Consider the following 23,859-nt stretch of genomic DNA (forward strand, 5'->3'; position numbering starts at 1 on the left):
GATGGGGTCGAATACCCAATACAATTCATTTCAAGAATTACAAAGCCACATGAAAAGGGTTACTCAGTTTCAGAATTAGAACTAGCAAGTATTATACACTGTGTCACAAAATTAAGATTTTATTTGTTGGGTAATGAATTTACAATAGAAACAGATCACCAAGTTTTAACATCTATATTAAATAACAAATATGGAAACAGTAGAATACATCGGTGGAGTCTAATATTGAGTGAATACTCCTTTGAAATCAAATACATTTCTGGAAAATCCAATATAGTGGCAGATGCTTTATCAAGGTTAGAAAATACATCACAAAAAGGGCAGCGAACAATAAAAATTGGATTAAATCAGTTAGTAGAAAGCACTGGATTATATTCTAAAGAAGAAATCATAAGAGATCAGATCAATTTGAGTGAAAAACAAAAAGTCCTTAAGAAAGATGGAGTTTATTATAAAATAATAAATGGCATAGAAGTATATGTAATAACTAGAACTTTAGCAAAGAAAATATTGAAAAATTTACATAACAATTACATGCATATTGGTTCAAGAAAGCTATGGATGCTATTTAGGGACAATTATTTTGCAAAGAATGATATAAGTATAGCAAAAGAAATTACTACCCAATGCCAAATATGTCAAATAAACAAAGAAAAGAATTTCAAAAACCAGAACACATATAGATCTAATGTTGTATATGAAAAACTAAATACAGTGTCCATGGATTTTATCTCAAATTTAGTTCCAAGTCCAACAGGAAAAAAGCATATACTAGTGATAGTTGATTTATATACAAAATTTATTAAACTATATCCCTGCTCAAGAGCAAATGTTAAAACACTGAAATTATATATTAATCAATTTTTCGAAGAAATAGGACCATTTAGAAATTGCATAATAGATAATGCTACATATTTTACCAACCAAAAATTTCGAGCATTTTGTGAGAAAAAGGGAATCAACATTCATTTTACAAGTATCAGACATCCTCAGGCAAATCCTGCAGAAAGATATATTAAAGAAGTTATAAAATATTTAAGAATAGTGTGCCAGAATCAACATGAAACATGGCAGCAACATATACCACAAGTAGAATATTTTTTAAATAATACACATAATTTAAATACAGAGGAAGTACCAGAATATTTAATGTTTGGCCATATAGGAAACAGAAAATGGATTAGTGAATATAATCAGGATATTTTAGAACAAGTAATGCAGAAAGTAAATAACCGAATTAGGAGGAAAGCTGAAAAATATATCAGAAGACAAAATCGAAAAATAAAAAAACCAATCACATTTCAAAAGGGAGATAAAGTGTTAATTCGTTCACTTAGAAAAAGTAATGTTAAAGAAAACCGTTGTAAGAAATTACAACCAATGTTTGAAGGTCCATACAGAATTGAAAATCAGAATGGACTAAATAGTTATGTATTAATAGATGCAGAGAATAGACTAAGAGGCATGTTTCATATCAACGACATCTTTAAGTATTATGAAGAGAATGAATAATGTTTTCTATACCTTTAACACAAATATAAAAACACTAACAGTTCACTGATATATCCATTTTATTCAATAGACTTGATTTGTTAAATAAATGGTAGATTTCATTATTGTGAATCAATTTGACATCATACTTGTTGTCTTGTACATATGGAAATTATTTTGTACCCTAAAAATCATAATTTGGGGTTAGATACAAAATTGAATTTATAAATGTCTTTCTAATATAATAAAGTGTAAAACTTACCAATTCATATGGATGAAAGCCTGTTGAATGGAAATAATTCCTAGATTTTGTTTATAAATAAACATAACACAATAATAGATGATTAGATTATGTTTATTTTCTGATATAGCCTCCATTTTCAATTGCTCCATTTGACATGACATGTTTGACAGAGACAGATAACAGGGATATATTTAATAGAACAATAAACTAATAGAAAATTAATATTTAAAAAAATAATCATTAAATTATTTATTTTAAATATTATTTTGGGGTATTGATATGATTGGTGTTTATAGAAAATAAGTTATAAATTACACTACTAGATAATATTAAAAGTATTTGGTTATTTTAATAAGTTATATACTAGAGAATTTTATAAAAATTATTTATGTGAGGGCATTTTTAAGAAATTAGCATATAAAAAGTATTTTTTTATATAATTATAATGTTGTAAAATATATTTAAGTGAGCCATGTGACTAGGCAACCAGATGTACATACTCTGAAGTGACATTTAAGGAATGGTTGTGAATATAAGTGGGGTTATAATAATAAAATGTGTACTTTATTAAATTAGAATGTTAAGTTAATGATTTAAGTGTATATTCTGATCTGAAAAGCCTAAATGTCAACAAAATTATCAATAGAAAATTAACGAATTCTCCAGAATGCAGAATTTGACCTTTGTTTACGGTGGAACATTCTGGATTAATGGTTATGTCTGTGGATCGAACATATACTGTTTCCAGAAAATTCAGACATGTATTTAATAGAACAAATGGAACATGATTTCTTACCAGATGATTCTGGAACATCCAAAAAGATATAAATACCCGGTGATTTGGATTCAAGAAGTCAGTCAGAAAGTTATAGTAAGAGGTGCATTCAGTTAGTCAATCAGTTATGAGTTACAGTTACTATGATGGCCAGTTTTAGTATGAAAATTAGTTAGAGGCAGTCAATCAGTTACAATTGTTCAATATAGTGAGTTAAATCAAGATTGGGAAACAGTATAAAGAAGGTATTATTGAAGATTAAAAATTATGTTATGTATAAATGATGATAATGGAAGAAGTATTAATTGAATATTAAAATTAAATAATATTTTTGGTGATTGGATATTGATATATTGAAAAGAAGAATAAAAATAAATGCTGTTTGCTGGTTTGCTTGGTGGTTTATAAATGCTGTGAAGAAAAATATCTTAAATTGGTGGAAGCTGATAATTGGAAAAAGTAATTTCACAAAAACAAGGATAACCGAAGCTGAAAAGAAGACATTTGAGTGGTGATTATAATCCATATAGTGAAAAACAGTTCATTTAGGCATTCAGTGACAGAAAGGTACAAAATTTTGTTAATATAATTTAGTTAGTGTCATAACAATTTCAATTTTGAAGATAGTTTGTTTAAATTTTATATTGTCTATAGAATTTAATTAGTTTCATAAGAATTTCAAATTAAAGATAGTTTATTATAAATTTACATTGGCTAGGTTAGATATATATGTGTGTTTCATAATAGATATAATAAAGATAATTTAAAAAAGTACTTACAAACTAATTCTTTGAGAACCGCGATAAAAACCCTATATTATTAAAAAATACTCATTGCTCATCATTCAAACAAACAATACATCAAAACAGTATATATATATATATATATATATATATATATATATATATATATATATATAATATATATATATATATATATATATATATATATATATATATATATATATAATATATATATATATATATATATATATATATAATATATATATATAATATATATATATATATATATATATATATATATATATAATATATATATATATATATATATATATATATATATATATATAATATATATATATATATACATATAAAGTAGTTAGGTATTATTGACTGACACGTTATGTAAAATAAAGTTTTATTTTGAGGTTGCAGTCATTAATAGGGCAGGAAAGTGAAACTCTTTGTTCTTTAATCAAGCTTTCGCAAAATTTATTTGCTTCTTCAGGATATGCTAAAATATGGTATCGGTAAATACAATGAAATTAAAATTAAATAGCATTGTATAAAACTAGTATAAAAACTTACAACATGAGGTTAATCCATTACATTTTTAAATTGACAAAACATTAAAACTTAACTTATTAAAATTATCTAGTTATGTAAGTACAATATTTTAATTTTTTATAAATTCATTATGACGTTACGGTTATGTTATTATTATTTCTAAGGTCACTGTTATGTGATGTTAGTCTGCCTATTAGATTTCTAGATGTGTGTCCGATGTAACCACTTTGTACGTAACCATAATAACAATCAAGAGCTAGTTATCAACAACAAAAAATATAATAAACAGAAACGAGTGTCTTTCTGACATAAATCAAAAATCAATATAATAATCAATGTCATAATGAATTTATACAAAATTAAATAAAATTAAAATATTGTACTTACATAACTATATAATTTTAATAAGTTAAGTTTTAATGTTTTGTCAATTTAAAAATGTAATGGATTAACCTCATGTTGTAAGTTTTTATACTAGTTTTATACAATGTTATTTAATTCTAATTTCATTGTATTTACTGATACCATATTTTAGCATATCCTGAAGAAGCAAATACATTTTGCGAAAGCTTGATTAAAAAACAAAGAGTTTCACTTTCCTGCCCTATTAATGACTGCAACCTCAAAATAAAACTTCAAAATGAAGTACTGAGAAGAATAGGTAGAGAGAAGGAAGTTGAACTTACAATTAAAGAAAGAAAGCTACAGTATCTCGGACATGTGATGCGGGGCGAGAAGTATGGCATCCTGCGACAAATGTAAGGAAAGATAGATGGCAGAAGAAGCATCGGAAGAAGACGAATTTCATGGCTCAAGAACCTGAGAGAATGGTTTGGATGCAGCTCAAAACAAATATTTAGAGCTACTGCCTCAAAAATTAAAATAGCTATGATGATTGCTAACCTCCGTAGCGGAGATGGCACCTGAAAAAGAAGAAGGACATGGATATCCATACGGCGATATCATGGTTAGCCATTTTTTTTTAATTCCCAGAATAATGTAAACAGCTCAAGGTCGACGTTCAGTCTGGTGGCAACCCAACACAGTGGCAAGATATTTATTTAGTGCACATTTAGAGTTTGTTGCGAGAGCACGTGTTCTTTTTCTTGCCTATTAGGTACGTAATTGTGTTTTATATTAGTAAAAATGGATTCGGATCTAGAGAGTGAAAGTGATTTGAGTTATGAAATCTAATAGTGACTTCGAGAGCGATTCAGACAGCAATTATTCATCAACGGATGAGGAAGAAGTCATTGATGGGGTACAAATGAGCGGCTGGACAGCCGTTACGGATCTGTTTGAAGATAAGCTTCCAAGAGATTGTGTGGAAACTGTAAACTGTTTTGAGTCATTTTTAAGTACAGTGTTGTTAAAAAACTATGCAAATGGACCGATCAAAGAGCTGATAGATATTTGATAGATAATTTAATACTTAACTTTACATCGAGCGATTTGCGCAGTAGACGATACAACGCCGCTTAAACTAAGGGGAACAAGAAATGCGCATAAACCACCTAAATAAGCAAGAAAAAATGCGCACCTGGATGGGTAAATCTCTGCATAGGCGACATCTCAATGAGATCAGCCAAGAATATGTCGACAATACAGCGTCGAACTATTGGTTGACATCAGGAAAGATCGGAGGGTTTCCTACTTGCCTTTCAGGATCAGGTTATTCCAACTAAAAATTACCTGAAATATATTCTTAAAGATCCTCAAGCCCAAAATGACAAATGCCGATATGGATGCCAAGCCCAAGAAACCATCTAACATCTTACCGGGGGCTGATAGGCGTTTGTTGGTACTGATTATAAAGAACGCCGTGACTCAGTAGTAAAGATTATCCAACAAGAACTAACTGACAAACTGGGACTTCTCCAAACCGACCATCTTCCTAATTATCAATACGTCCCTGACAGAATACTTGAAAATGACAACTACAAGCTATACTGGGACCGCACTGTGCTCACAGACCAACCAGTGGCACATAGTAGACCGGATCTGATACTAGTTAATAAACTTACTAGGCAAACAACACTTATTGATGTGGCGATACCTAACACCAATAATTTGCATGTTCAATACAACGAAAAGATCGCCAAGTACAGAGATCTAGAAATACAAATCAGGAGACAATGGAGAATGGAAAGTACTCAGACAGTACCTATTATTATATCTACTACTGGCGTTATTCCCTAAAACCTCTTAGAGAACATAAAACAGCTAGGTCTAAATGAACATTTCTATAAGGCCATGCAGAAGTACTTGCGACGTCCAGATGTGTACGAAAATTTTTGGGAGACACTCCAGCATACCAAGTCACCTAGGCCTCGATAATACGGAAAGAGTCCCACCAGAGCTCAATCCTTTTGATACCCTATGTATCTGGAATGAGTGAATGTTGACCTCAGAGGGAGTGTGGGCCGTATGGCTAAATCTGGATAAATCTGATTCAAAATTTCGTCCTTGATCAGACTGTAACTCTAAGAGAACATCATGTCTTGATACGACGTATGTTATGAATGCTTTTGCTACTGTAGTCGCTTCTTAATTAGGAATAGGTGCAATTTCAGGCCATTTAAAAAAATAATCCATTGCGACCAGTAAGTACTTGTTTCCTCTTTCTGGCATTGGAAGTGGATTCAGGAACTCAAGAATATCCACTGTAAGTCGTTCAAAAGGCTCTCCGGATACTGTGTCATTTTACCACGATTTCTTGTTCTAGAGCCTTTTCTACCATTATATAAATCGCATTTCTTACACCAATCATTTACATCTCGGCGAGAATTGATCCAGTAAAATCTGTCTCGAACTCTGGCCAGTGTTCTTTTGACAACAAAATATCCTGTCGAAAGGCTGTTATGAAGTTCTTGTAATACACTTTTGATGTGTGATTTTGACAGTACCACTTGTTGAATTGTACGTACTCCATCAGGACTCTCCCACTTCTGATATAATAGACCATTGGAAAGGTACAGGAAATTCCCATTTAGCCCAATACGCCTTTATAGTTCCACTGTATTTGGTTATTTCCTGACAAGTTACTTCATTGTTGAGCTATTCTCGTATGACTCTTATATCATTATCTTTATTTTGACTCTTTTTATGGTTTTCCAGGGAAGTCTGATCATTACCTTTATACTGTTTAACTATGGTCCTCCGGAGATATACTTCTTCAGTTACATTATCTTTCTCTTCAAGCTTACGCTAAATTTGAACCTGTAATTATTTCAAAGCATCTTGGAATTCCTGTAATTATTCATTTTGCAAAATTGACAGCTGTTTTCCTAACTTTTCTATTTTATTTTTATTAATCGTTGCTTCTTAAAATGTGCACCTTCAGATTCCAGAGTATCTTTTTGACTTCTGTCGTCACTTGTGGGAAATCGATTTCTTAGAGACCTATATCTACTAATATTTCTGGTAGGTCTATGTGACGGGCTTCTAAATGTCGAATTGGACAACCTTCTGACCTCATTATTTGGTTCTTCTATCCTTGCTTGGGATCGGCTTCTGCAATTATTTTGTATTTGCCCTATTCTTCCGCAATTAAAACATCTTCTGTTTTGATTTTGATATTTGTTGATTATCTTTGGTTGGCTTCTTCATTTTCTGAAAATCGTATTTCTGTTAATTTTGTGCTAGATCTGGAAATGTTTTTCACTGCTTCGCACACCTGAGCTAAAATTAGTGTTTCATTTAGTGTTTGGTAATGCTGTAGTCCAAGAGCTTGTTGCATTTTAATATCCTGTAGTCCATCTAGGAATGCCTGTATACCAATTTGTTCCAGAAAATCTCTAGGTGCCTGAGGGTACGCCAAATGCAATATTCTTTTAATTCTTGCAGGCTTTCGTTATGTTTTTGATATCGAACTTTCATGGCCATATCTTGCCTCTAAAGAGTGCGGAAGAAATTGCTGCCATTTCTTTCTCATTCCAGCCATTTTCTCTAGCTGCAGCTTCAAATTGAAAACGATAAGTTTCCCAGGCTGTTTGGTCATCAAATGTGCGTGGTTTTAAAATTTTTGCTAGTTGTAATTGTACCTGGTTCAACTATGGAAGATGATATAACTGTTAATTCAGATTCGACATAGTTCCTAAAACAATATTAGATATAGAATTTTGGGCATTAATTTTTCTTTCTAACTAAACTATTTGTCTTTCTAAATTAGATTCTAAATCATTTTGTTGTTGTGTTCTATTTTATTTTCAAAATTGTTTTGTTTTTCTTCTAATTTGTCTATTCTACAAGTAATTTGACTTACCTCTAACTTAAAATTCTCGTAAAGTTGAGATAAACTATGTATGATTTCTACCTCCGCATTTTCTACGTATCTTCTCTTTTTCTTTCTCTTCTTGCCTACGCTTCTTCTTTTTCTCTTCCCCTTCTTGCCCCTGTCTACGCTTATCTTTCTGTCACACTTCTTTAAAATAGTTTTTACTCAAACACCAACTGATTTACAATACTTTAACAGAATGACAACTATAAAATTCAAAAACTCAATTGCAACTACTATTAAAAACTGTCAACAACATTAGATATATTTTCTGAACGTTCTAGACTTCTTCATTATTTCTTCTTTTTCGTCAAGTGACTTTTCTATCTGAAATTCATTTCACGTAACTTTCGTAACAATTTATATTATATATATATATATATATATATATATATATATATATATATATATATATATATATATATATATATATTGTTGTACTTTTGAATGTCCATAAGCAATAAAAAACCGATATACAAATTTTATTACTTAAATAAAAATAAAAATTATTGATATTTCATAAAGACACGGGCATATAAATTTTCAAACATCCTGTATAAGACAAAATATGTATTTTAAGTTGTTCGAAGAATTGTTCATTAGGCCTCAGAGACAAGACTTTCAAATATTATCGATAAGAAATTTAAATAAGTCGGTTATTGTGGAATGGATTTACCCGGAATAAAAGTGTATATAGAAAGTGTTGCAACAATAGACCGGGATTTGCGGTGGTTTTTCTCCCCGAAAGATTATATCGGTAAAAGTTTATTAACAAAAGACATTGAATTGAGAAACAGGTATCGTTTGTAGCTATTAGTAAGAAATATTTGTAAAGCAGATAGATTTAGTTAGAATAATTAAAGAAGGTTGTTTTCTGGAATTACCCGAATGACGTTTTATAGAGAGAGTTGGTTGGTAACGATATACGTCACAGAGGTGGATGATTTTGGAATGGAAACACAGAAGAACAACAGGCGTGTTTTCAAGAAGGCGCTCACTAAAAACGAAGAAACAAACAGGAATTTTTTGTCACCCCAAGGAATTTATTAAACTGGCAGGAAACAATGAAAAGAGAAATGGAGTTAATTTAAAATTTGTGGATGGATTTATAAATGAGAAACCAATTAAAATTATGATAGACACAGGCTCTGAAATAACACTGGTCAACAGAAAATTAATCGAAGAAGTAAATTTAACAAGTCTAATTTATAAAATACCTAGGGTGAATTTAGTGGGCGCAAATAAACGGACATTGGCAACAATAAATGAAGGTATACGAGTAATGGTACGATTGAAAAAAAATATGTATGCACTTCAATGTGTAATAATGCCGAATATGTCACATGACATGATTGTAGGCGTTGACGAATTAACGGAAAAACATGTAGTGATCGACTTCAAAACCAATACGATGAAAATAACAAAGGAAAAAGAAGAAGAACAGGATAAGGAACAAGAGAAACAAATTACGGACGAATCAGAGAAAGAACAAACGGTGGAAATGAACCTGGCGACGAAGAAAGGAAAAGGAAGAAAGAGGGGAAAAGGTCTGAAAAAGATCAAAGAAGAAAAAACCTGGGATTCCTCAAAAGATGAGACGAGCTCAGGAGAAGAAGATGGAAAAATTTTGACAAGAAATGAAAGCAAAACTTGGGATTCCTCAAAAGAAGAGACGAGCCCAACAAAAGAAGATGGAAAGATTTTGACAAGAAATGAAAGCAAAACTTGGGATTCCTCAAAAGAAGAGACGAGCCCAACAAAAGAAGATGGAAAGATTTTGACAAGAAATGAAAGCAAAACTTGGGATTCCTCAAAAGAAGAGACGAGCCCAACGAAAGAAGATGGAAAGATTTTGACAAGAAATGAAAGCAAAACTTGGGATTCCTCAAAAGAAGAGACGAGCCCAACAAACGAGGATGGAGTAAACAGCTATGAGTTGAAACATACAGCTAGCATACAGGAAGTGCGTTTTAGTTTGCCTCGAGAAAATTTAGTTGCATAGATTGATAAATTTTATCGATTACAAAGGCGGGGATTTGTTGTACTTTTGAATGTCCATAAGCAATAAAAACCCGATATACAAATTTTATTACTTAAATAAAAATTAAAATTATTGATATTTCATAAAGACACGGGGATATAAATTTTCAAACATCCTGTATAAGACAAAATATGTATTTTAAGTTGTTCGAAGAATTGTTCATTAGGCCTCGAGACAAGACTTTCAAATATTATCGATAAGAAATTTAAATAAGTCGGTTATTGTGGAATGGATTTACCCGGAATAAAAGTGTATATAGAAAGTGTTGAAACAAAAGACCGGGATTTGCGGTGGTTTTTCTCCCCGAAAGATTATATCGGTAAAAGTTTATTAACAAAAGACATTGAATTGAGAAACAGGTATGTTTGTAGCTATTAGTAAGAAATATTTGTAAAGCAGATAGATTTAGTTAGAATAATTAAAGAAGGTTGTTTTCTGGAATTACCCGAATGACGTTTTATAGAGAGAGTTGGTTGGTAACGATATACGTCACAGAGGTGGATGATTTTTATTGGTCAATTTTTGAATGCAAGGAGGTTGGTTTTGGCTATGAGATAGGAGAGAGAAAAAAAAAGTTGGTTAGTCAGTTTTCGTCGTCCAAGAAGGAAGGAGCTTTGTGATTTGTGTTTTGTTTGAAGTCCCGAAGACGTAATTTACCGGGTGTGTTTATTTGCTGTGTAAAAGCTGACCAGTGTGAGGAACGGGGTACAGAGAGATAGAAAACCCAAGGGTATAAGAATATTAATAGCAGACGAAGCCGGAAACATTTGGAGTTATAAACAGGCGCGGAGATTGGCTCAAAAGGAGGCTGCATAGACTAACACGAGTTGTTGGGTTGCAGATACAAGGACAGATAGGAGAAAGGTGAACGTCATCTGGACCACAATAGGAGCAGAAGCAGAGAAAGGATTTTTTTGTTGTGGCGTGGCCATAGAATTGCAACGGCAGAGAAGGAAAGGTCAGTCAATTTTCATTAGAGCCGGAGTGTGATTTTCATTTATTAATTAAATAAATTGAATAAATAATAGAGACAGTTAATTTTGCGATCACTTAAAAAAAAAGGAATTATAAAAAGAGCTTAGTTATAACACATATTAAAAATCAATGTAAAATAACATTTGGGTCCATGATAGAAAACAACTTCTCATATATTTAAAGTTAGTATATTGCAAATATTACAGGATTGATTGTTATATAAAATTTCATCAAAATAAAGGACATCTCACATATAGTTCAGTTGAAATTCTATGTATTTTATTCAGGTCATATTACCTATCCCGATTAGGAAGCCAATTGGAAAATATTTTGAATCCACGATCAAAGGTAAATAGTACAATTTAAATAGCCTGAGATTGTAATTAATTAATGCTGATTTATTGTGATTAATTGGAGATTAGATCATTTAATAAATATAGACAGGATTTTTTCTAAATAAGCAATATAATACAATTTAAATAGCATAACAATATATATATATATATATATATATATATATATATATATATATATATATATATATATATATATATATATAGTAAACTCTTCTTAAATATTGGGGAAATCTGCAAGAAATACTCTAATGTGTATCAATTGTTTCGCCGAACGTTTTCGCCAAAGAGAATTAATTTGGCTTCTTCAGGGCTGAAAGAGAATAAATTATAATTAGCTACCATATATTATCTATTAAAACATTATTGATCTTACCGTAACTTAGAATTGTAGAGTTAGAATATTAAAAAACTTTGCTAGTAACATAGTGGTGTTTTTTGTTACTATGTGCAAAAAAAGTTTTTTATAAGGATTGAAATGTATGGTAGCTTCGAACTTGACACGCAAAGGCTTACCCAAGGTTAATCGAAAAACCCAATGCAACTACATTTAAAAGGAGGTAATTCTTTGAATTGTCGGCAATAACTAAATTTTTTATTTTTAGATAGTTAAAAGTGAGGTTCTGCTTAAGCCAGAACGCAAGCGCTGACAACTTCAGTAGGTCGTATGAATCTTTATGTCGTTAAGGTTCATTGGTAAAAAACGAATGAATTTAAATCCCAGTAAAGGGAAATATTATTTTGATTTTCTTTATTTAATTATATTATATTGTTCATGTATTATTGAATCTTATTGAGACGTATCTAAGAAAAGCAAGGGAATGTTATATATTTTTTGTTAATGAAAAGTAATTATAAAGGTATGTTAGTTGTTAATGGATATATCAGTCAAGTTAGTTATCTGTGATATAGTATTGTTCTTGGTATCTGATTTAAGTAACAGGTGGTATATATCGCTTAGATTCTTGATGTCACTCTTAACATTAATGGAGAAATCGTTAAGGAAAATATAAGACATTTCAATGAACTCTCTTTTAGATTTATTGTTCTCACGGTGGAGAATTGTGGTGTTAGTATAGTCCATGAGATGACCAGTGGAATGGACATGTTTGGCTAATGCACAACGGTCAGGGTGAAGTCGAGAATCACTTTTGTGTAGTGTAATACGTGATTTCAATAATTGAGATGTTTGACCGATGTAGGAATTGTTGCAAGAGAGACATGGAATGTTGTAGACAATATTACTAAGCCTATCTATGGGAGTCTTATCTTTTATCTTAGAATAAAGATTATTAATTGTTAGGGCTGATCTACAAGCCACATTAAGTTTAATGTTGTTATTATTATTGCCAAAGCTATTTTCAACACTTTTCAGAATCCTTGTTAACCCCGGAGTGATATCTCTGAAATATGGTAATGAAAAATATTTGTTTATAGGAGTATCCGAGACTGGGTTCCCACTTAAGACATCAGGATCAGCATTGTTAGTCGCGAAGGAAGGTGAAATATCTTCGTCATGGATAGTATTACAACAAAATCTTATTAACTAATGGTGTTGGGTAAGCGTTTGAAATAAAAAGTTTCTGTAGGATTTGTAGGTTTTTTGTATGAAAAGAAGGATCTGATAGTTTTGTTACTCTATTTTTCATCTGTTTGATTAGGTTGACTTTGGTAGAATTATTATGGTATGAGTTGTAGTTAAGGTATCTACCAGAATGGGTCGGTTTTTGATACCAATCTATTTTGATGTTGTTTGTTTCCCTGATCATCCTTATGTCGAGAAAGGGGACGGACCAATTACCATCTTCTCTCTCTCTCTATATATATATATATATATATATATATATATATATATATATATATATATATATATATATATATATATATATATATATAACCGTCCCTTGGCATTGATATTTGTAGACTTTAAAAAGGCGTTTGATACAGTGAAATTACCGTCCATCTTAAGAGCACTACAAGTTTGCAGGGTCGACCACAGATATTGTAATATAGTTAAAAATATATATGAAAATGCCACAACAACCATAAGTCTACATTCAGCAACTAATAAAATAAAGATAAAAAGGGGAGTCAGGCAAGGTGATACCATGTCACCAAAGCTGTTCATTACCGTTCTTGAGTATGCATTTAAAAGACTAACATGGCAACAGAAAGGAATATTCATCGATGGAGAAAGATTAAACCATCTACGTTTTGCGGACGATATCGTGCTTCTGTCAGATAATCTGGGAGAGATCAAAGACATGCTCCAAGAACTGAATTACATACTACAAGAAACTGGGCTGGAGATAAATTTCGAGAAAACCAAAATGATGACCAATATGGTTCCCAGCGAAGAGATACAGATCAATAACAAGGTAGAATTAATCGATAAATACACATACTTGGGTCATGAAATCAGAATAACCAGAGACAACCAAACCTGCGAGCTAAATAGACGAATCACGTTGGGATGGGCGGCATATGGAAGGATGAGAGACATTTTTAAAACAAATACCCCAATTCACCTGAAAAGGAAGGCATTTAACCAATGCATCTTACCAGTCTTGACCTACGGAGCAGAGACCCTAACTTTAACGAAAGCTACTGCCGAAAAACTAAGGGTAACACAAAGGCGAATGGAGAGATCAATGCTGGGCCTGACCTTGAAAGATCGCGTAAGAAATGAGGAGATACGCCGACGAACTGGCGTAGACGATATTATACTGCGAATCAATAAACAAAAGTGGAGGTGGGCTGGACATGTTGCTAGAATGGAAGACGGAAGATGGACGAAGAGATTATTGGAGTGGAGACCAAGAGCCGACAAGCGAAGTCGAGGCAGACCACCCACCCGATGGACCGACGACCTAAGGAGAATAGAAACAAACTGGATTGCAGCAGCTAGAGATAGAGAGAACTGGAGACGTTTGGAGGAGGCCTATATCCAACAATGGATGTGAAAATGGGGCTGGATGATGATGATATATATATATATATATATATATATATATATATATATATATATATATATATATATATATATATATATATATATATATATATATATTTATATACATATTTTGATTCACAATATCACAATATATAATCTGTTTTAAAATTAAGATATAAATAAGAATATATTGTGCTCCAGTCAAAAATGCGTTATAGTAATTAAAGTGGTTTCAAGAACTGTTAATCTTCAATAGATTTTTGTTGATTTTCGAAACAGTGAACATTGAAAATTGAAATACTGTTTCGGGTTTTTCCTAATATTAAAATGTATTTGCAAGCGATTATACGTAGAGATAAGTAGTATAAATTACGATTTCAGTCAGAATTAATTGCAAAAATTGTTTACAATAAGAAAGTTTTTTTTTCTAACGTATGGTCCTAAATTTTGGGAAAAATTTCACCTAGTCTGATTGAGAAGCAAAATGCATTTAACAAAGAAGACCCGGAATTGAAATGTCATCAGTTAATGACATTTAATAAACAAAGCAGAATATTTTGGTTTGTGATCTGCAAAATTTCTGTCTTATAAAATTGATATTCGTCGAGGTGTTTATAATATGGTTGGGCGAATGTCGAAACGAGATATTGTTAATATTTATAGAGATCAAAACATAAGCAAATCGACAATTTATCGCACAATCAGATAATGTGAAGAAGGGATACCATGTGTTAACTTGCGTAAAAGTGGCCGACCGCGGATTTTGAACCATATAAGAGAGGAAAGACTGATTGAAGCAGCTAAGAACAAAATTGGGGTCTCACAACGAAAACTGGCCAGAAGATTTCATGTTGGAAAGACTACAGTATACAGGACCCTATCGAGTAACAATATTATCTACCCAAAAAGAAGGAAAGCTCCAAAATACACAGAGGATCAATTAGAGAGAATTCCGAGATGTTGCCGCGCGTTAAGGCGAGTGCGTTTCGTCAACAAGTTGATCGTGATGGACGATGAAAAATATTTTACTTTGTCCAACTCTGAGATGAAGGGTAACGATGGGTTTTACACGAACGATTACGAAAATGTACCTGATGAAATAAAATTCAAAAGTAAGGACAAAATTTTGGTATGGTGTGCAATTTCTGAGGCTGGCTTTATCTCACAGCCCTACATTGGTGTTGTTACTTAAACGCAAATATTTATATTCAAAGATGTCTCTCTAAATTGCTTCAGTTTGTGAACACACATCATGCAAATTATCAAATAGTCTTTTGGCCAGATCTTGCTTCATGCCATTACGCGAGGATCACAAGGGACTGGTACGAAACTAACAACATTACCTTTGTACCGAAAGCAGACAATCCCCCCAACCTACCTCAGGCTCGTCCAATTGAAGAGTTCTGGGCAATATTAAGTCATAAAGTCTATAATAACGGATGGGAAGCACAAAATCAGGAACAGTTAAGACGCCGCATATATACAAAAATTAGAGAAATTGACGCCGAGGTCGTCCAAAGGATGATGCAACGTGTCAGGGGAATTATTAGGCAAATCGAAAATAATGGTCCCTTGTCTGTCATTTGAATTTTGATTTATAATAAGGATAGTTAAGTTAAATTGTTGAATAATTTAATAAAAATATAAGATTATTGTGGTCAGTTATTTGCTTTTGAAATTTTTCCCAAAACTTTAGGACGATACGTTATGCAGTCAAATACAATAGAGTTCGATATTGGTTATTCCAATATCGAAATATCCAAGAATAGGAAGAAGGGGCAAGATATGTAGTTTCTTGGAGTGTTATGATTGGTCAAGGAGGAGATTTTGAGAAATGGGTAGGAGAGAAAATCGAGTAGGGTTTTCGAACAAAGAAACAGAAGAGTTCGATACGAGATTTAGAAGAAAAAGGTTGTTTTGATTTTCATCATAAAATTATTAAAGAAAAATATATTTTGGTTTTATTTTTGCTGGTTGGATAAAAAGTGAATAGTGGAAGAAAAGTCGTAAAGTTTTTTGGTAGCAGCCAAGCAGTGCAAAGCAGATATTTTCAAACAATTTTAAGTTTTTTTTAATACACAAATTATCTGAGGCGAGGCTGTCGATATCTTTTTCAGAGGCAACCAGATTTGGAGAGTTTGAAGCAGTATTTGATTGTCAATATTTTATTTCGATAAGAGATAATTTCTTTGGGCAAAGATCGACCCAGGAGGAGAGTACTTTGAACTAGGAGAAGCAGAATTTTAAGAATAGGATGCCCTGTAAATTTGCAGATTAAATTTTGATGTAAAATTTTCAAAAGATAGTCATAGGGAGATAAAGGTGTTTTGAAAAGTTATCGATTTTTTAATAGAAACAGTTTTTATTATTTGATTCCTTAATATATAAATTGTTTTCAAAATTGATTCCTTAATTTTAAAACTTCCACGTTAATAGCACTGGTCTGAAGGAGCAAACATCTCAGAAGAAGCAAAAAAACTTGATGATGGTCAAAGGATAATGATCTCAATACTGATACAGAAGATACTCCCATAAAATGCTTGATGAAGTTGTTCAATGCCTTAAATGTATTAACACAACGATGCAGAGACATTAATGTAGATATATATGTATGTTTTATTGTTTGTCGAAAAGCATTTGACTGCGTTAACCATCAAAAGATAATCGAAATTCTGAGAACAACTGGAATTGACGAACAAGACTTGCGAATTATCTATATTGGAACCAAACAGCAACAATTGAAATAGAGCACACAACATATGAAGATATACGAATCCGACGAGGAGTGCGACAAGGTTGCGTCTTATCACCACTATTATTTAATCTGTATTCGGAATCTATATTCAGAAAAGCATTAGACCAGGTTCAAGGTGGAATCAAGATTAACGGAACCAGCATATACAACATCAGCAAAAGAAATAGCCCTTTGCGCTTTCATTGACATAGAGGGAGCATTCGATAATACCTCATTTGAATCCATAAAAAGAGCACTAGTAAAGAGGAGCATTGAAGTCTCACTAATACAATGGATTCAGTCAATGCTAAAAACGAGAATCATCACTGCTGGTATTGGAGGAGAATCTGTGACTGTGACAGCGGTAAAGGGGTGCCCTCAAGGGGGAGTATTATCGCCTCTGCTGTGGTCTTTGGTTGTGGATGACCTTCTCACTAAGTTTGTAACGAATATATTTTTTGCTTACCACAGGGTAAGAATATAGGGTAGAAAATTGGGGATAGAAACTATGGGGGCGAAGATAAGGCAAGCAAAATAAACGCTACTAGTGCGTACGACACTCAGTTGGTTGTTGGAGAGCTGGGATCGTGGATAAGTTGAAATAAATGGGTCGGATTGGGGTATCTACACAATGGATGAAATAAAGGGGTTACTTACATAAATCTCCTGGACAACTGGGCAAATAAAACAACAAGGAAGGGCTTCTAGCAATTTAGAAACAAGGGCGCCGCTTTGAAGGATCCTAAACTTGCTGGAGGAAAGAAGAAAATAGCTCTTCCTTCCTAAAAAGTAAACACACAAAAAAAAGGTTAGGAGATTTTTCTAAATTAAAATAAAGAAAATGGTTGGGGCAATAAATTAAACATTTATTTGTGTCTCTAATAAACAGTTACAAAAATACAGATTGTACCAAAAATATACTATATAAATAGTTGCAAAATACAGAATAAAAAAACTTACATGTGTCCATTTACAAACTCCATTTACAAAGAGGTTGGAGATACTACAAAAACTTACAAATGTTATCGCACAGAGATTAACTTTATTTTTTAAACAAACAAAACAAATAAATATCGAAACAAATGAAGCTAGCTGTCATATGTTAGCATTAAAATAAAAAAAAAAACAATTAAAATGACAGCTAAGTTAAACCATAAAATTTACAATTATTTATTTATTACAAAATCTTTTTAAATTTTAACGAAAGCAATTATTAATAATTATCAAAAATAATGTCTGTCTTTACTTTAAAATTAATATGTTAAATGTTACCTTGATTTCACTGTTTAGCACTTAACTTTCAAAAAAAACCTGTTAACATCTATGGGACATCTATCTGGACATATTCTCCAACAGGAACAAAGCAAACCATTTCCATACTCAGGGACGAACAATCAATAGATGTAAAATTAGGTTCTGTGGAGGAAGCAAGCTGACGACGGGGACATCCTATATAAACATTTTACAAAATTTCTTCAGTGCCGGTTCACAAATCTTATGGTGATACTCTGTTCTAAACTACCATATTGCAACGAGTATTATCACCTTAACCGGTCTTAAAACATAACACAAAGAAATTGAATCGACTCGCGATTCTTAATTACTCAAACATCTTTCCTGTCTCAGATCTATCGCTTCACTCCTCGCTCGATGCCTTACATTTTACAAATTTCAACGCAAAATAAATTCCCCTCGCGTCTCACAGCTAGTTTTTGCCACCAAACTTAAAACAAACAATCTACCCTTTTTTGACCTCGTTCTTAGCAACGAACCGACAAAAAAACTTCTTGATTATTTACTTTTAAATTGGTTAACTGGAAATTTTTTACCTCACAATACATACAGAGAATAGGGGAATATTAATGTAAACAAAGACAAAAAAAATATTCTCGGTTAATACGTCTTAGAAAAACCGTATACCTGACTTGCAATATTATATTAGGGGACTCGAAACAACTTTTTAAATATTCCAGTTTATTGCGTTTTAACGACGAAAGACAAAAACAGATTTTATGGCAATCTTTATGCGTACTGACGAGATAAAAGAACAGGGACGTATTATAAAATTTAAAACGCTACAAGTTGCATGATTCTGGTTTTATAATCCAAGGTTACGCAGATGACCTAGTTGTTACAATTAGGGGCAAGCATGTATATTTAGTCTCATGCAAACTGCTCTTAATGAAATTAAAAGTTGGTGCTCGAAAAAGGGCTTAAGTGTCAACCACAGTAAAACGACTTTGATACCTTTCACAAGGAGACGTAAATACAATTTACAGGCTCCAACTATGAATGGCATCACATTAGACTATTCCAAGGAAGTAAAATATCTGGGGGTAACCCTAGATCAAAAACTAACCTGAAATAGTCATATTGAAAAAAAAATTATCCAGAGCTTTGGTGGCAAGTTGGACCTGCCGCAAGACGTTTGGAAAGAGTTGGGGCCTACAACCGAAAATGGCTCTCTGGTCATATAAAACAATAATTAGGCCCATGGTCACATACGCATCATTCGTATGGTGGCCAAAAACACAACAAACAACAGCTAACGCCAAGCTGCAAAAAGTGCAGCGGCTAGCTTGTCTGGGAATCACAGGGGCAATGTCAACATGTCACACTGCAGCTCTAGAGGCGATGCTGAACTTCCTCCCTTGCAGTTCTGCATAAGGAGGGGGGCTCAGGTTTTTAGTGCTGATCGAGATACCGACCACCTTGGCGGTGTATTATATCGGGTACTCTGCAGGCTCGACTCCGTCTAGATAACTGAGACATATTTTCGCAATTTTTTTTTATGAGAAATTTTGAAAAATTTCATACATGAATCATTACAGGCTATATATCGGTATCTCTTCGCACCGTGGTGTGAACGGTAATTTTTCGACGATGTGGAGTGAACGGAAAGTATTAGAAATGCCTCTAGGCATTTAACTAATCAATTCATTTGTATCACATATAAATTGGTAATTTTAGTGTTTTAGGTTTTGAAAATATTAATTTATCTTGTTATAGATTTACTTCTTATATACTAAGTGACATAGAAATCCGAACACCCAATTTAAATGATTTTATTGTAATAAAATTTTGTATAAGTACTTAATGAAGCATAATAAGTAAATGATTCAAATTTCAAAATGATTGCATTGCTTTAAAGCCCTTTTACCTTTAATAATGTGTGGATGCACCCCGATGTGTTAAGCATTCTCCAACGTACCTAGGCATGCTTCTGATCAGGTGGTCAATGTCCTCTTGTGGTATCTCATTCCAGGCAACCACCAACTCCTCTCGAAGTGCTTGTAGAGTCTGAGGAGGACGTTGCAAATTGAGCAATCTCCTACCCACCATATCCTACACGTGCTCAATTGGGGATAAGTCGGGAGATCTTGGTGGCCATGCTAACAATGTGACATTATTATGTTGAAAGAAGTCTATTGTGACTCTTGCAACATGTGATCGGACATTATCTTGTTGGAAAGTTGGATTTGCCAGGGTGTCAAGATAGGGTAAAAGGTGGGGTTCTAGAACTTTTTGGATATAACGCTGCGCGTTCATGTTACCTCTGATAAAGATTAAAGGTAACCTGGAACCATAAGCTATAGCACCCCAAACCATAACACCAACTGTGTGATGAACATGTCTTTCAACAAAAAACTGTGGATTCCTCCTTTCACCACGTCGCCTTCTAACCCTCGCTCGACCATCGTGTGTGCCTAAACAAAATCGAGACTCGTCACTAAAGACAATACTGTTCCATTCCTGATTCCAGAGTGACCGTTCTCTGCACCACTGAAGGCGATTACGGCGGTGTTCTGGAGTTAAAGGGAGGACCCAGTGTGGTCGGTATGAAAACAGGCCAAAACTTCTCATTCGTCGGTAAACACTTCGCATGCCAATAGGTCTTCCGTGTTTTGCAAACCATTCATTTGCAATGGAGCTGGTAGTGGAGAAACAGTCTCTTAAGGCCAATAATCTTAGGCGGCGATCTTCACGGTCTGTTGTTCTACGGCGGCGTCCAGTGCCCCTTGCTCTTTGCGTACGGCCTTCTTGAAGCCATGCCTGACAACACCTAACCACGGTGTCTATACTTCTTTGCACTCTAACTGCAACTTCCCGAAAAGAAATTCCAGCTTCCCGAAGTCCCATTATACGGCCCCTATCAAACTAACTAAGTTTACGAAATCGTACAGGTGTCCGTACTCTAGGCATCGTAACCAATCGTAAAGAATGTTAAGAACACAATCCGCCAAATTTGGATCTTTACTGCGGCTGAAACATTCATTTTTAGATTGTTAGTGAATTTAAAAACAAAAATTATAAAAACCGGAATATCCAACTGATAAGGCTAAAAACTTTATCACTTGTTTTTTTCAGTAAGATAAATAAATTACACCAAATTTTATTGAAATAAAATCATTTAAACTGGGTGTTCGGATTTCTATGTCACTTAGTATATTTATATTAACATGTTTTATATTTTGGATATAATCTACTTAGTTTATTTTTTACTTGGTATTTATTACCACTGTTATAAACCCAAAGATGATGATACTTATATGGTATTATAACTATTTTAATAACAAAATTACTGTAATATAACTATATGTTTATATTTGTGATTAATAAACAACTGTTTATCATTATTGAGTTGATTGATAGTTATGAATATTTGCTATTCGAAGCGATAGTATAAATAATAGAATACCTGAATTAATAATGACGTGTCTTATTAATATATTTCGTTACAAATTCTCTTAAGTTTATGTAAGTATATTAGTAGAATTCGAACGTAAAATTTTGCATTTCGGCAATCGGACATTTGCACCGACAACTTTAGAAACTCTGAGCAACACGCTCAAGTCACTTGGATGTTTCTCCTCCAAATGAGTATACCATGTAATAAAAAACATATTTTTTATACATTTTGTTTGTTTTAATGTTTACAGTAATAACAACGATATACCTAGAGTATAATAGACCAGCATTTCTGTGTCTGATTCACCTAAAGAAAGCGTTTGACAGAGTAAGACTCAAAGATGTAATTCATCTTCTGTATAATAGAGAAGTTCCCCTAAATATTATAAAAACTATCGAATTCATCTACCAAAACAACAAAATGGAAGTCAGAATAGATGGACAACTTACAGAACCTATAAAAATAGACAAGGGAACAAGGGAATAAGACAAGGGGGCTCAATGAGCCCCATGGTCTTCAATTTAATCATGGATAAAATCATCAAAAGCTTTAACAAAAGGAGGGGATACAAAATGGGAAACAAAGAAATAAAAATACTCTGTTACGCAGACGACGCAATATTGATAGGATGGACGCAGTCCAAGATGAAGATAGTCTACAAAGACTGATCCACAGATTTAACATAGGAGCAAAAGAATTTAATATGACAATTTCATCTCAGAAAACTAAAACAATAGTAATCAGCAAAGAACCAACCATATGTAAAATAGAAATTGATGGCATCAGTATTGAACAAGTAATGGAAATAAAATACCTTTGAATTGCAGTGTCCAGCTATGGAGACCTGGACAAAGAAGTGAGAGATCAAGTAAAAAAAGCAAATAGACTGGCAGGACGCCTTAATAACACTATATGGCGAAACAGACTCATTAACACAAAGATGACGTCAAGAAAAGGAAAGACAGTTAAGATTTGATTTCACGTATTGTGCGTCTGTGTATCCGCTTATACGTATTTCACCCTAAAAGGGATCTTCGGAGCGGCTATTCACAAACGCTCTGAACGTGAAAACAATCTTTCCTGTCATAGTAGAAGCAACACTAAAATGGCTTAGATCTGGACGCAATAGCGACATCTGATATTAAAATCCGCAAAATAATTTTCGAAACCAAATTCAGATTTCTCTTTAATCTGTACCTTCTAAGAATTACAAGGCAAAACAGACGTTGATAAAGATGTAATTAGAGACATGGGGAATCTAAAATTGCATATGTTGTGGATTGCATATGTATATGGGTCGATGATATCCTATTGTGTAGTGAAAACAGTGATTCGATTAAAAAAGTTCGATCGAAAGCTTAAAAAGTGAGTTTAATGCAAAAAATCTAGGTTGTGTAAATAATTTTTTGGGTATTGATTTTAAATATTCTATTAATGAAAATAATTTAAAAATGCATATTTCACAAAAACCCTTAATCAATAAAATAATCGATAAATTTAATATGGCAAATTACAATATTAGTAAAACACCAATGGAAACAGGTTTTCAAGTTGGAAAAACTAATAACGATAGTCAAATTTCTGCAAATATACCTTACTGGCAATTAATTGGAAGCCTAATCTATATTGCGTTAGGTAATCGCCCTGACATAATGTTTTCAGTATCTTATTTAAGTCAATTCATAGATTATCCTAATGATATATTATGGAAAGCAGCAAAACGTGTTGTTAGATATTTAAAAAATACAATTATTTTTGTCTCATATACAGTGAAAGTATAGTAGGAAAACCTTCAATATTTTTATATTCAGATTCAGACTGGGCAGCTAATGTCAATGACAGAAAAACCATATCTGGAGGCATAATATATTTTTTAGACAATCCAGTTTCATGGTATTCAAGGAAACAGTACTATTTCATTGAGTAGCACTGAGGCAGAATGTGTTTCATCAACTGCTACATGTTGTGAATTACTGTTCATAAAAAATCTAGCAGAAAAATTATTGTAAAACGCATCAAG

The 23,859-nt window shown here is 32.7% G+C and overlaps 1 protein-coding gene across 2 annotated transcripts in view; it reads right to left on the reverse strand.

Moving 5' to 3' along the window:
• LOC140452066 (uncharacterized) overlaps positions 1-23,859 on the reverse strand; it is a 60,802-nt gene that overhangs the window by 16,209 nt on the left and 20,734 nt on the right. The window contains exon 5 of one of the 2 annotated variants that reach the window (XR_011952128.1): positions 8,082-8,420. The exons of the other annotated variant lie outside the window; for it this stretch is intronic. The gene's annotated coding sequence lies outside the window, so the exon portion shown is untranslated. The remainder of the gene's footprint in view (positions 1-8,081; positions 8,421-23,859) is intronic. 2 annotated transcript variants of the gene reach the window in all.

This window comes from Diabrotica undecimpunctata, chromosome 10 (genome assembly GCF_040954645.1).
Source record: "Diabrotica undecimpunctata isolate CICGRU chromosome 10, icDiaUnde3, whole genome shotgun sequence".
NCBI lineage: Eukaryota > Metazoa > Arthropoda > Insecta > Coleoptera > Chrysomelidae > Diabrotica > Diabrotica undecimpunctata.